Consider the following 15,212-nt stretch of genomic DNA (forward strand, 5'->3'; position numbering starts at 1 on the left):
TTTTAAAATCACACGAACACGTATTTATAATAAAATAAAGCTTCCCCTTTACCCTGCAGTGCTGTGGATTACAGTTATAAACAATTGAAAGGACTTGTCACCTTCCCTCACGTGGGGACAATGACCACGACTGTCAGAAGAAATATAAATGAGATATTTTTTTACCTCCCTACACCTGCACCCCCAACTTGCATACCTCCCAGGGTCATGTAAGTGCAGGATAAGATTTTGTTTTAAATTTTTGTATTTTGTTCATCATGTGTTTTTTGCATTGGCTTGATTTTTTTCAATATTGCATTAATATGATTTATCTTGATTACTGAGTGTTTGGTGCCCCTAAAGGCTGTGCCCTAAGTATCTCCCTTGTCACACCCAGCCCTGGGCCTGTTCCATTGTGTGGATGGGCCACAGTTGGTTTATCCAACTGAAGGTGAATTTGGGGTTGTTTCAAGTTATGAGCAATTATGAATAAAGCTGCTATAAACATTCATGTAGACATTTTTGTGTGAACTCAGGTTTTCATTTCACTTGAGTAAATATTTAGGCATGGAATTTCTTTGTTGTATATAAAGTGTGCATTTAACTTTATAAGAGACTGTCAAACTCTTTTCCAAACTCGCTACGACATTTTGCATTCCCACCATCAATTTACGAGAGTTCCAGTTGCTCTGTATCCTTGTCAGCACTTGAGAGTGTTATGTTTTTTTATTTATCTGAGTCATTCTACTAGGTGTACAGTGGTATCACATTGTGGCTTTAATTTGTATTTCACTAATGATTATGGTTTATCCATATAGTGTTTTACACCAATTAAGAATAGGGTATAGGTACATGTGCTGAAAAAGATACAATTTTAAAAAGCAAGTTGCAGAACATGCCTTAGTATGATCTTTTTTGTGTAAATAAATATATGTACGCATAATGGAAAGTTTTTAGAAAAGTACATAAGAAATGATAACAACGATTCCTCTATAGAAAGAAGAGAAGACTTTCACTGAATACTTTTCGCACGGTTTGAAATTTTTTATAAGCAGGTGCTACTATAATGGCTAAAAAATTGTTTAAAAATTAATAAATAAAACTCATGCATCTTATGGGAAAATAATATAAAAACCCATCCAAAAGGAAAACTCAGCAGGTTCTCATCGCCAGAGCTCCCATCAGTCACATGCTAAAACAGAGTCTTAGGCAGGCAGAGGCACGGAGCAGGGAGCCACCGGGACCTAAGCAATCCAGTGTCGGCTGCAGGTAGCTTAGCACTTCCTGGAGTGGCAGCCTGCAGAGGAGCAGCTCCTCGCAGAGGTACACAAAGCCACATCACCTGTGCTAAGACAGGAAGGGCAAGGTGAAGGGCCATGACAACTCAATCTGTCCCTTTTTGTCTAGAAAAGTTGACGCTATTTCACCAGCCTCATCTAGAAGACTTCTGCTTACAGCTCAGAGGCTAGAACTAAGCTCTGTGGCCACCCCCAGCCACAAGGGAGACTGGCCACTGGGCGTTGTAGACCGCCATTGGGATGGGACAGCCAACCAAGAGCGTCTGCACACTAGGGTGGTGAACATTACACGTACTTGAAAAACTGGGTTTTTACATGCTGTCCAAGAACATCTAAGATACGGTTCCTAAATGCCTATTTACAAATAACACTATAAAATTTGTAAGAAAAGAAATGAGTGTGCCAAAGAAACAAGAACAAAGAAAACACCTCTTGGGGAAAGATAAGTACAAATGTCCTTAGAAATATTTGAGACAAATAACATTTTATTCACAATGAGGTTGTACGTTCGTTGTTATGCACGTTGGGCCCTCTACCTTTCCCCCTACTTTGTTAGAGTTTGAGAATAGTGGTCTATGGTTACCTGAAAGTGAGAACACTGTCATCCCTGGCCGTAAGCAAAAGCCAGTAGTGTTCACACTGTGTTAGGCACTGAGGAGCTTTCAGGCCACCTGAGGAAACAACAGTCACACACACTAAACAAACAGAGGACTGTGCCAGCTAAAATTGAATCCTGTGCCAGACTGCGTGGTTCAAGCCACAGAAGGTTATGATGCAAAGAAGTGGACAACCACCATGGGCCAGGTCAGCAAATTCTCCTTACAAGCGAATTTTGAGTTTTTCTGACGGAGGCTGTGACCCCTTCCCTTCCTTTTTCTTGCTTATCTCCAGGGCCATGCTTGTCCCAATTCAACAAGCAGAGAGAGTGACATTTTAAACTTCTTTCTGGCACTAGCCCCCCTGTAAGAATAGAAAACTACAAGTTACATATTCTTCAGGCACAAGGAGGGGAGAAAATCTTACTCCAACTTTATCCCTATTCTTTTACAATCAGAGCTTTGGAGGAAAACAGTACCTCCTTAAAATAGAGGATGGCCAAAAAGTTTTTTCTGGGACTTAAAGAATGGGTGTGCACTAATGGATTGTTTTCAAATAATTTGTATCAGAGCGATGAGCTTCTTTTGCCCTTGGGTAATCACAAGAGTGACCTTTCAGGCAAACACAGGGCAAGAAAGCAGGCATTGTCCTGGGAAGGATGGAACCCAAACATTTGTGTCTCAGTCAAAGCTGAGATCCTCGTTATATAAAAATGAACACTGGGGAGACAGTGGATCAATCTGAGTCAGTCCAGAATCTTCCAGGAGGCAGGAAACTGAAGTTTTGACCAACCCCAGTTCCCTGATACGGGATGATAGGGAGCTATCAAGGTGGACCAGGACAACTATGAAATTAAATTAACTCTAGGATAGCAGAGGTCTAAACGGGCCCAAGAGTGGATAGAGAAGGGCTGCATGAAACACAGGTCCTGCAGAGGCTGCAAGGCCTCCTGGCCAGCCAGCAGGACATGGTGCTTGTGGTCAAAGAAGAAGGTGCTGCTCATGGGGTTGTGAAAGGAGCAATGGATACACCTTTCCCAAGGCCCAGAACTGAGGGATGGGCTCTCCCACCCAGCCTCAATGAAGTGAGGTGCCAGGACTTGACCAGGAGGCACATTTCAGAGCCGACCGCCATCATCCGTAGATTGGGGAGCATTCGTTTTCGTTTTAACAGTGTGTGGATGGTGGGGATGGGGGTGGGAGAATGGCAACAGATGATAAATCACTCGTGAAAGGTGGACAAAGGCCCTTTCAGACTCGAGAAGTACCACAGTGTTTGGGAGTTTTATTTCAACAACTCATAGAAAGGAACCGGAAAAGAGGACCATTAGACTTCCTCTTAATCTGGCACTTGAGGAGGGCAAGCTGTCTTAAACTCAATATGACAATCTAAAAGAATGTGACTAATTGTACCTAAATTCATGAAGCAGGTAAACCCAGTTACGCATATAACATGACCCTTCTCCGAAACGACACTGGAAGCAATATGAGAGGCATTATAATAGTGGTTAAAGACATAAACTTTGAAGCCAAACAGGCTGAAACCAACTTCTATTTCTGCTGTTTACTTGGGAGGTCATGCAAGGAAACAGCAGAAAGGGAGAAATGAAATAAAACAGGAAAGGGAAGGAAGCTAAGGGAGGGGATACCATCAAGCCAGCTACCACAGAGGGAGTGGAACACGATCCTGCTGAGGAAGCCCGCGAGACAGAGCACAGCACACCTCAGAGACGTCCCATCCGGGGGCTGGAACCCCATCCCCTGTCCAGCGCTGGGTCAGGTCTGTTCCTGGGGCATTAACTCCAGCGCTACTGACTTCCCACTCATGCTGCTGAGATGCTCCCAAGACCAGAACAAAGCCCTCAGGTGGAGAACGTCTGGCGTGCCCGGGAAGCAGGCTACAGCCTGTGGATGAGAGTGCTAAGCGGATTTAATGGCGGGCTGCTGACCACCTCAGCCACACAGGGTGACAGGCTCACCCTAGAGTCGTCTGAAAGCACTTTCAGAGACACTACCACAGTTAACCATCACTACAAACCTGAAAGATAGATTCTCATTATCCCCAATCTACAAGGAATGAAACTGAGGATACAAGACATTAAATGACTTGACAAAGTCACACAGTTAATTGGCACAGCAAGACCTGAACTCAGATTTTCTGTTTTCAAACACCATTTTTTTTTTTTTTTTTTTTAAAGATTTTATTTTTTCCTTTTTCTCCCCAAAGCCCCCCGGTACATAGTTGTGTATTCTTCGTTGTGGGTTCCTCTAGTTGTGGCATGTGGGACGCTGCCTCAGCGTGGTCTGACGAGCAGTGCCATGTCCGCGCCCAGGATTCGAACCGACGAAACACTGGGCCGCCTGCAGCGGAGCGCGCGAACTTAACCACTTGGCCACGGGGCCAGCCCCCAAACACCATTTTTTTAAATCAACTACAGCAAGCCGTCCTATAAGTCGAGTTCAAAAGGATGGAAAACTATTTGTCCATCAGAATACCCAAGCCACACCCAGGCCTAGTGGTGTGAGGGCTCTGCACGCACCCCCCTTGAAGGGCTCCTGAATAAGCAGAGTCCACATTAGAACAAGAACGCGAAGGAACTGTTTACAGTCTGGGTTGATGTTATAAGCATGTTTTGAAATAAGGCTTGTGAACTCCAGAAGAGTTTTAGAAGTTGGGCAGGAGTGGGGAGGATAGTAGAAGGGGACAAAGAGAGAGTACACAGAGCCCTATGCAATTCTTAGCTTTGCCTCCTCTCCTGTCACCTCCCCTCTCTCACTCCACTCCTGCTGTACTGACCTCCCTGCTGTTCCTTGACCGCTCCAGCTGCCCTCGCTGCACAGGGCCTTTGCACTGGCTGTTTCCTCTGCCTCGAGTGCCCTTCCCTCAGATGGCCACTTGGCTGAATCCCTTACTTCCTTCAAGTCCTTGCTCAAGTCCCTTCTTGTTGGAGGCCCAACTACCCTGGCCACATCACGTCCTGACCGTGCACCTAATCTCACACTCTTCATCCCTGCTCTAATTTGCCTTTTTTTCCAGAACATTTATCACCTTCTGACTACCTACTCAGTTACTCAGTTATTATGTGTATGGTGTGTCTCTCCTTGCTAAAATGAAAGCACCACAGGGACAAGCATCCTGGCTTGTTTTGTCTAATGATGCATCCTCAGCACCTAGAACAGTACCTGGCTGGTGGCGAGGGCCCAAGGAACATTGGTTGGAAAATGAATGAGTGATGAATGCCAACATTCATAAGCCCGCAAAGGAACAATCAACGTGCCGTTCCACACCTTCACTGTAACTTCATGCCCCGTGCTGCCAGGGAGAGAGAAGAGGCTGCATTTTCTCTGTTTCCCGCCCTCCACCTCTCACACATTCCCTGCTCTTCTAGTCCCTGAACCTCTGCCTTGTGAAAGTAGCGTTTTCTTCTCGGTTCACTTTTAAACATTAGTGACATTAGTGCTTTTGTTTGCCCTGTGAAGCAGATGGTAACAGTTTATTTAATAACTGGACTGTCTCCTCTCTCTTTTTTGGACACAGGAGAGGCCATGAACCATATTTTGCTCTTGGTTATATCTGTCAAAGAAAAGGCAGGATCTGCCATATGGGCAGCACTAGGTCTGGGCACCGCCCTTCCATCGTCAACACTGTGTTGACTTAGACATATTTACGGTGTCTAGAAACATCTGCTCTGGTTCCAAGGGTCAAGGTTAGAAGAAAAGGATCTGAATGAGAGAAGAAGATGGAAACTGGGTCATGTGTAAAAGGTCGGGAAAAGGACAGAACTGCAGGCTAGAAAGAGAGGAACAGAATCTGACTCTAGAATGAATCACTAGTTCAAAAAAAACCATTTAAATAGTTCTAATACGTAAGCTGAGAACTAAAAATTATCCTTAAATTCAGGGAACAACATTTAGAATTCTGATGCACCCTGTTGAGTCTTGTGTTGGGTTCAGAATTTGGTTTAACTAATAAATCATTCATTCCATTTCCTAAACCTAAAATCATAAGCAATTAAGTAAGCAAAGAACATAGAAAATACACAATAGAGAAAAGTCCTCAGTAACACTCACTCAGTCTTGAAGATAATAATCAGATGTGGAGAGATAGAGGCTGAGAGAACGTCACAGGACACCAAGAAGTCATTGGTAGAACTGTGGCCGCTGGTTAAAATATGGACAGATTTCACAGTTGACCAGAAAAGTCATCATGTTCTGTTCTTCAGATGAAATGAACATCTAAGGATGGAACAGTTCAACATCAAACATTCCGTTCCTCCGTCCATTCATTCATCCATCTATCCCAACACTTTGGGTGCCTAATAAAGGGCCAGGCAAATGAGCCTAAAGTTACTGAAATAGAAAAAAGAAAAAAGTAGCCCCCCGCCCAAGGAGTTCCCAGCAAAGTACGAAAGATTCTCCAGGGAAAGTTTCACGAAGATGCAGCCATTGAGACTCCCTGGCTTGTTTGCAGTGCCTGGGTCAAAGTGAATGAAAGTGAACCCAGCACGATTTCTGCCGCATTCTTGCTTTGCCACAGCTACTTACCTACAGAACCGTCATATTCATATATTTAATCAAATTATTTCTTTTTTGGCTAGCTGATAAATGCACCATTGGCAGAGTGAAAGAGGGTGTGTCCTTTTCTTCTCTGTATTTTGCTTCCTTTAATCCCCTCCATGAAGCAACTGGGATTTTCCACCTTGGCTCTGAACTGCGACAATACTGAAATAGTCAAGAAACTATTCCTTTAAGTAAATGCCAGCTTTATAGATAAGAAAATTTATGTCCAGAAGCTTGTTCAATGTCACCCACTGACAACTGTAGTAAGAACTTTTTTTTTTTCACCTTTTTACTCATACCTAATCTAAAAAACTTACAGGGATTTCCACAGCACTGCATTACTCTGAGATGGGTGACATATTAAACCATTAAAAATGACTGAGTCTGACCCTGTCTACAGGGTGCATAGTCAGCCCCAGCAAGAAACTTGTGGGCACGTGTGAGAGAGATCAAAGTGACAAGTGCAGCATTTGATAGACAAGTCTAGTTAAAGATGCAAGAAGGTCAGTAACAGCACTTGACCTGGCTAATTTATGCTTAAAACTGTCCAACATGCTTTTCTACTATAGACCCTAAGAGCAGGTAAGGAAAGGGTTATTACACTGCCTTATCTAAGACTTCCCCTTTATTTGGAGTTTGTCTGGAAACTCCTGGAAAATGGGAACTTGGTTGTATCACTACTTTTGAAATGGATGAATGAGCAAATTCACTGAGGATTTGCAATGAAATCTAAATCCTTATTATGATGGACTCTATGGCCCGGTCCTTCTCAGCTTCCTCCTTCACTGGCCTCAGGCCACACTGTCCTTCTTCCCACTTCTGGACTGCATTAAGTACTAGCCCACCTGCGGCAGGGAGCCCTCCCAAATGCTGATGCTCCCAGATGCTGTTTCTCAATTTCCGCAATATTGCCATTCTGGGCCTGAAAACTCTTTGCCATGAGGGGCTGTCCTTTGCATTGTAGGAAGTTTAGCAGCACCTCTGGCCTCTATTCACTAGATACCAGCAACACCACCAATCCTCTACCTGCCTCTTACCCTGTGCCATCCAGTCGTGAAAACCAAAATGTCTCTAAACATTGCCAAATGTCCCCCAGGGATAAAATTGCCCCCAATTGAGCACTATTGCTCTAGCTGGTTCCAGCTCATCCTTCAGCTCCCAACTTAAATATCACCTCCTCTCAGAGGCCCACCATGGTTACTTCATCTAAAGTAAATCTCCTAATTATTCTCTATCACCCCAGGACTTTCCTTGATAGATACATGCACAATTTATAATTACATACCTATTACCTTATTTACTTGTTTAATGTCAAACACATTCTATTGGAAGCCGAATGAGGGCTATGACTGTGCATATTTCATTTGCTGGCACAGTGCCTGACACAAAAAAAAGATGCTCAGTTAAAACTAGCCAAGTGAGTATATTATATTAACATTGCAGAGGATAGTGAGGGTAGATTTATTTTGTATCCAAAGTCCCTAGATAAACCCAAATCTACGCAGGGGTAGGTATTTATATTCCAGGATGTGTGATGAGTAACTGCTTTTTGGCTATAGCATTTGTCAAATGTCCCTTACAGAAGGTACACTGGGTGTAAAATTAAGCAGTTTTTATACTTTGTTCTCAGAGAGATCTTGATCCAAAACCCAGTTCTGCCACTTCCAGCCCGAGTTAATCAGTTCATTTCATTGTCCTAGAGGTGTCTGCTCTGTAAAGCAGGGTTAAGAGTACCTGCTTCAGCAGAGTGTAGTAAGGAGTAAGGATATTGCTTACGAAGTGTCTGTCACATAGCAACTGCTCAGTAAAATGGCAAGTATCATCAAATATTTTTCTTGATAATAATATCATTAATAACCTAGTCGTGTCAATCCTGGGCCTTACCAGCCCAGCCACACTCAGCTATTGCCATTTGCTTGCCAACAGCCAAGCAAAGCTGATAGACCCTGCAAATGGACAGGGTCTACAGTTCATTTTCCTTGTATCTAATGTGCCCCAGCTGAGCCTTGAGTCCAGCAAATGGCAATCTACCCCTAACCCCAGCCATCTTTGTTCAGTTACTATAACTTAGCTTTTGCCCAAATTTCCTGGCTTGCATTCTATTTCCCTTCCCAGGACAAACTTTCCCCCTGAGGCTCACTCACTTTATTAGGCTGCAAACATTCTCCTAGATATTTCTAGGCCCCTCTCTATGCCAATAACCATAGTCGATCCAATAACACAGACAACCCAAACCACGGTGACAATTCTAACATCAACACTATCTAGAAGCCCCCACGCTGCCCCTTATCCAATAGTCAGACCAAATGCTGGCTTGATTGGCCTGATTGGCGCCAGAATTCCCATCTGGAGAGCAGGACATTGACTGCGGAAACACACGGCGAGCTGGAATAGCCTTGAGGAAAAGGCATGTGGATTATTTGGAGAGAGAAGGGATAGGGCACACGGTTGAAAATTGCTAAGTCACAGCCCCACGCATCCATTCCCTGCTTTCTTCCCTCCCCCCGTCTGCTGCAGAGGTCCCAGGGGATCCCCGAGCCAGTAGGTGATAACAAACTACGTGGGACAGTCTTTGAAATACATCCATAGCCTTGAAAATAGGTAACATAGCCGTAACTCTTCTTATATTTCTGAAAAGTCCAGTTCATAGCATGATTGATGTTGTTGACAAAAATAACCCATAACCAATCTATAAATGAAAATTTGGGTGAGTTTATTCTGAGCTAAAATCTGAGGACCATGGCCCGGGGCCTTTCTTCCCGAAGGAAGAAAGGGCACCAAAGAAGTGAGATGCACAGAGTGGTTATACACCCCCAAACAGGATGTTTCACATATGATTGAAATGTCCTTTTTACAATAGTTGTGAGACTGCTCTGTCGGCACAGCGATTGATGGAAACAGCAGGTAGGTCTGTTGTCTCGGTGAACACAGCAGGGTGGCAGGTCTGTTTTCTCGAGCTGGGTGGTCACAGGTGAGCTGGGTGGTCAAAGGTGAGCGCAGCAATCAGTTCCTAGCCTAAGGAAAGATGCTTATCCTTAAGGAAATGCCAATGTGGGGGGAAGTTGCACCTTTATCTTAAGGCCATTTGTTCTTACCATAGGAAATGTTTTAAAGCAGATATACAATGTGTGCTCAACGGCCACAGTCAGGCCCTTTTGGGAAAACAAAGTCAGGCCGAATTAGGTTTACACCAAATGGCTTCCTCATATACTCCAATATATCCTATTGCTTGCCATTTCAATTTGTCAGGGTCAACAGCCTCCGCGTGTCCTGACTTAGGGGTTCTGGCGCAGTGTTTCAGCAAACTCTTCCTCATACTTGATTTTGCTGGGTGGGGCTTGCATAAGCTAGTAAAAATTTAAACTCCTTTCTGATTGAGCAACATGTGAATGCCAGTCAAAGAGAACCTGTTGACACATCTGGCTTGCTAGCCTAAAGAGCAAAGAGAAGGAACCATTTTCCTTGGCCTCCAGTTAACTTTTCTCTCCCCTGTAGCTCCAGGCTCAGCAAACTTTTTCCATAAGGGGCCAGCTAGTAAATATTTTAAACTTTGCAGTCCACATATAGTCTCTGTCCCTTCTTCTTCTCCACCTCCTTCTTCTATTTTGTCTTAAATCCTTCAAAAATATAAAAACCAGTCTTAGCTCCTGGGTCACACAGAAATAGTCCACACTGTCCCACAGGCCATGGTTTATTGACTCTGCTCCAAGCCAACAACTCACAAATAACTGAGTAATGGCCTTCCAGCTGACGATTCAAGCCAAAGTCCATTTACGTTACTTGGGATATCGTGCTCAGTGGTAAAATTTCAATTACCTCGCAATAAGCTTCCCAGCACTTATGAAAATGCCTAAGTTATTGGTAATGCATTGAGCATATACTTAAGGTTTGTACATTTTACAATATGAAAGTTATAGCTCCATTTTTAAAAATTTTAAAATGTTATTAGTATGTATTTATTTAATCTTTATCTGTGTCTCTCTTGCTTACCTTTTTATTTCTAGAACCATGCCCAGCTTAAAGGAGGCACTCATTTATTGAGTTATGGAGAAAAGAAGAGAGAAAGAGGAGGAGGGATGGTTGTGGAGGAAAGGGGATGGAAGAGCATTATGAACACAATACCCAGGACTGCAAACTAACATGAGCCATAATTGAAGGGCCAGATTTCTTGAAAAATGCCTGTTACATAGGCAAGATGAGGCACCTGGTTCTAACAGGCAAATAAAATTATTCTGTGAGAATCATAGAATTGTTGTGTCTGTGTTCTTGCCAGTCACCCAGTGCAGCATAATGCAGGAGTCCCTGTCAGGTTTATCAGAAGCGTGACTTTCAAAGTGGGGACCCACCGAGCTACAAAGTCAGGAGAGATTTCCAAAATTCAATTTGATATCATTTTAATATGCACAATAGCTCTACGGGCCCCCCAAAATTGGAAGTGCTACAGAGTTGTATGTAAAAGACTTTTCTTGACAAACCTCGAGAGGCTAAAGAAAGAGGGTGGCGGACCTCCTTGCGGAGAGAATTAGAAGTTTGAGGGCTAAGTGACCACCTGGCTCTGGAAATCCACGAGGAAGCTGCAAGAATCAGGTTTAGTAGGTCCCATCAAGGTCACTAAAAAGAATACAGTAAGCCTCCTGGCTAAGATTTCCAGCCATTATGCAACCTCAGGCAAGCCAAGACAGTAACCCCAGACCGTGTGGGAGGATGAAGTTGTTCCCATCATGGAGAAGTACCTTTCAACTCCAGGAAGATTCAGAATGCAGCATAATCGAATAAGATAATCAAAGCCATCTGTTGCTCTTTTGAGTCTAGGGCATGTGTGTAAATTTAGTGTTTTCTGTACGAGGAATATTTAGGAGAATTGAGTCTATCAGAGTATCAACCTTCTAATTAGAATTTAAATGTGTGGGCCAGCCCGGTGGTGCAGCAGTTAAGTGTGCATGTTCCGCTTCGGCAGCCCGGGATTCACCGGTTCCGATCTCGGGTGAGGACATGGCACCTCTTGGCACACCATGCTGTGGCAGGCGTCCAACATATAAAGTAGAGGAAGATGGGCACGGATGTTAGCTCAGGGCCAGTCTTCCTCAGCAAAAAGAGGAGGATTGGCAGCAGATGTTAGCTCAGGGCTAATCTTCCTCAAAAAAAAAGAATTTAAATGTGTAAATGAGTTCTCAATATAGACTTGTTATTTTGGGTTGTAATCTTTTAAATTTGGAAAATAGCACTGGAACATTTAAAAGAAATTTAAGTTTGTTACATTTATACATTTACTGTATTGGATTTATAAGAATTATTTAAGCACTTGGGAAGGTTTATTAGATGAACAATTTTTTAAAGCTAAAGAACTAAAATATATCAAATATATAAATGTAGTGTAAAATGCCTGAAGATGTTTAATTAACAAATCCATAAATAGAACCAAGTATTAGTCAAAGACCCTTACAAATGATTGCAATACTTGACTTGGTTTATAAATAAACTAAGATTTGTAAGCTGAACTTTAAACGTTAAGGGAAAACTATAATAAATTTATTATTAACTTTTAAAGCTTACAACCTCTGAATAGTCTTTTCTGCACCTAAATCAGGCCTTAAGTACACTGAAAAATTTACATAACACCTTCATCACCAGCCTTAATTCCTTCTGTATTTCCTCTTATGACATGATCCACACACATCTCAGAATTTCAGTTACCTCCTCCAGATAGTAATTTATGACTATGCCTGTGGGCACTTATTGCAAAAAATTCAAATCATTACTTATCAATTTGACGTCCAAGAGGTACTTAGTAATTTAAAATCAGGTAATAATTTAAAATCACCTAACTTAAAACCAAGATTTTCTGGTGTAATAATATAAATTCTAAAAGTGAGATAAAATGTAAAATAACTCAAAATTGAGAAAACAGCCCAAATTAACCTGCTAATTTAGAGCTTCTTTGTGCCAAAAAAATTTAGCCATTCAGGTTGGGACTTTGCCCTATCAGTATAATATGTCGCCTTCAAAAGCATATCTTGCCTCCAATTTAGGGACCATTAGCAGAAACATGCCACCTAGCATAATCTGACAAGAGGATGCAGCAACAGAATAAAAACTAAATATATATGCTATCTACAGATAGTGTTTTTCCAATTCTAAAAATATTGTTTTAGTATAGGAAAATAGTGCTATTAGATTTGAGTCATTTTCAAGTAGTGGTAGCTTTAAAAGATAAAATGAATACAAGTTATACTGGGTGTGAACACCTCCTATAACAGTAGAAGAGCATGCTCGTAAAATCGTTGGTTTTTTTCCAAAAACAAAATTAATGGACATGAATGGGAGATGTCTCCAATTATGAAGTAAAAGGACAGAGGGAGAGCCCCATAGGCAAGAAAGAAAATAGCATGTTAGGTAGATTTAATTAAAGTCTTTACAGCATTTCACCTATGACTGTGCTCTCCCTTACTGTAGTTCAGGGTTTCTTAACTACCTAAGTCATAACTGTACGTGGTTAAATTTAAGAATAAAAAAGGAATAAAGAGCAACTTCTGCCTTTGGCCACCTTCAAAATAACCACCAACTAGACTTCTCCTCCTGCCAAATGACAAAAAAATGAGGCAATTATTTTCAGACATGGGACACCAGGCAGCATGGGACTGAGATCCTTGAGAGAAGGGAAGCCCATGAAGTGAGCAACACAGTCACCCTGGTTTTTTGCCTCAGGAAACCTTCTAAACTATAGGGACCAAGAAGTGGACCCCAAGCAGAGCACAGAGCTCAGTCTCCCTGAGTCGAAGAGGCAGAGACTGACATTCAGGGCTGCTAAAGCTCTGGAAGGTGTAGGATATGGTACCAGAGATGAGGGAGCTGCAAAGAGGCATTCCTAGAAGTCTGCATGCAAGTTCCCAGCAGGAGAACTTGCCTGAGGAGAGAGTTGCACATAGGTGGGGCAAAACTCTGCAAGGCCCAGTGGAGAGAGGCTGCTGCAGGGTTGACAGCTGAATGGAGGTCCCAGAGGTAGCTCAGTGCTGAGAGCTGTGGAGTTCCAGCCCAGCCAGGGCGGGCGGGAGACCCTGTAAGGCTCTTTGAGGACTTCCTAAGACTCCAGGAAGGCCACGCAATAGGAGGAAGTATCATGCCCTCAACTGTGGGGAACAAAGAGCAGAGGTTGGCGAAATTTTTCTAACAAGACCAGAGAGTAAATATTTCAGGCTTGCAAGTCACATGGTCTCCTTCACAATTTCTCAGTTCTGTCATTGTAGGATGAAGGCAGCCACAGGCAACATGTGAATGAATGAGTATAGTTGTGTTCCCATAAAGCTTTATTTATAGACCCAAAGTTGACCTAAGTGTTAGAACTAACAGACAAGGATGTAAAAGCAGCCATTATAAATATGTTTAAGGACTTAACAAGCAAGATAAACTTACAGATAAGGAAAGACAAAGATAAACAGCTGGGAATCTCAGCATGGAAATGGAAGTTATAAAAAATAACAAAATGGAAATTCTATAACTGAAAATTATATTACCTGAAATAAAATATTCATGAGGTAGACTTAACAGCAGAGTAGAGATTGCATAAGAAAAAGCCAGTGAGCTTGAAGACAAATCAAAAAACATCATCCAGGGAGAAAAAGGAACCCTCATACACTGTTGGTGGGAATGCAAACTGGTACAGCCACTATGGAAAACAGTATGGAGATTTCTCAAAAAGTTAAAAATAGAAATACCCTATGACCCAGCCATCCCATTACTGGGTATCTATCCTAAGAACCTGAAATCAGAAATCCCAAGAGTCCGTTGCACCCCTATGTTCATCGCAGCATTATTTACAATAGCCAAGACGTGGAACCAACCTACATGCCCAAAAACTGATGATTGGATAAAGAAGATATGGTATATATACACAATGGAATACTACTCAGCCATAAAAAAAAGACAAAATTGGCCCATTCACAGCAACGTGGATGGACCTCAAGGGTATTATGTTAAGCGAAATAAGCCAGTCAGAGAAAGACGAACTCTATATGACTCCACTCATAGGTGGAAGTTAATATATTGACAAGGAGATCTGATCGGTGGTTAGCAGGGAAAAGGGGGGGTGGGGGGAGGGCACAAAGGGGGAAGTGGTGTACCCACAACATGACTAACAAAAATGTACAACTGAAATCTCATAAGGTTGTAATCTATCATAACATTAATTAAAAAAAAAAAAAAAAAAAAAACCATCATCCAGGGGCTGACCCCGTGGTGCCGTGGTTAAGTGCACACGTTCTGCTTCCACGGCCCGGGGTTCCCCTGTTCGGATCCCGGGTATGGCCATGGCACTGCTCATCAAGCCATGCTGTGGCAGGCGTCCCACATATAAAGTGGAGGAAGATGGGCATGGATGTTAGCTCAGGGCCAGTCTTCCTCAGCAAAAAGAGGAGGATTGACAGCAGATGTTAGCTCAGGGCTAATCTTCCTCAAAAAAAAAAAACTTTTTGCTAAAAAATGCTAATCATCATCTGAGCCTCAGCAGGTCATAATCTTTCTGCTGGTGGAGGGTCCTGTAAAAAACACACTATCTGCATAGCACAATAAAGTGAAGTGTAATAAAAACAAGGTATGCCTGTAAATGGAATCTCAGCTAAACAGGAAGGAACGAAGACCATGGAAAATGTGGATACATTAAAAAGCCTAGCTTGTTTTCCTCATAATTTCTTTAAAAGACAACTGCTTAAAGCAAAAGTAGCAACATTGTAGTGTATGGGGTTTATAAAGTCCAGAGAAGTAAGATATATGACAACATTACCAC

The sequence above is a fragment of the Equus asinus genome, chromosome 8 (genome assembly GCF_041296235.1).
Source record: "Equus asinus isolate D_3611 breed Donkey chromosome 8, EquAss-T2T_v2, whole genome shotgun sequence".
Classification (NCBI taxonomy): Eukaryota; Metazoa; Chordata; class Mammalia; order Perissodactyla; family Equidae; genus Equus; species Equus asinus.